Genomic DNA, 472 nt, shown 5'->3' with positions numbered 1-472 from the left:
GAACAGTTATGTTTAAGGAAAAAGACTAGATATACCTATGCAAATCCATTTGTCTCCATGTTTCTAAATTTCCAAAACCTGTGGACTGGACCTCATGGTATTGACTCAATTATGCAGGGCCTACTAGAGGGCTATTTATTATTTCATTACACACAGTAGCCGAGATATTTCACCCTTGTATAGATATAGGACAGTGAGGGCAAAATGTGTAAAAGTTTTGGTTAGTTTAGTTCCATGGTATTCACCAAACTTAATGATTTCACATGTCGTACAGACACTTCTAGCAACAGCGAAAATTTCTCAGCCCATTGCTTTAGCTCTTCTGAGATATTATTGCTTTCCTTTTATGAATCATCACCTATCACCTCAACACGACCTATACACAACCTAATTCTCATGAGTGCTGACCTATGATAGGGAGTTTTCCACATCCCCATACTCTCTCAGATAAGTAAGATGTTCAGCAAGGCAG

This window comes from Propithecus coquereli, unplaced genomic scaffold (assembly GCF_000956105.1).
Source record: "Propithecus coquereli isolate 6110/MARCELLA unplaced genomic scaffold, Pcoq_1.0 Scaffold55, whole genome shotgun sequence".
In the NCBI taxonomy this organism is placed as follows: domain Eukaryota; kingdom Metazoa; phylum Chordata; class Mammalia; order Primates; family Indriidae; genus Propithecus; species Propithecus coquereli.
This window is presented reverse-complemented; position numbering follows the sequence as displayed.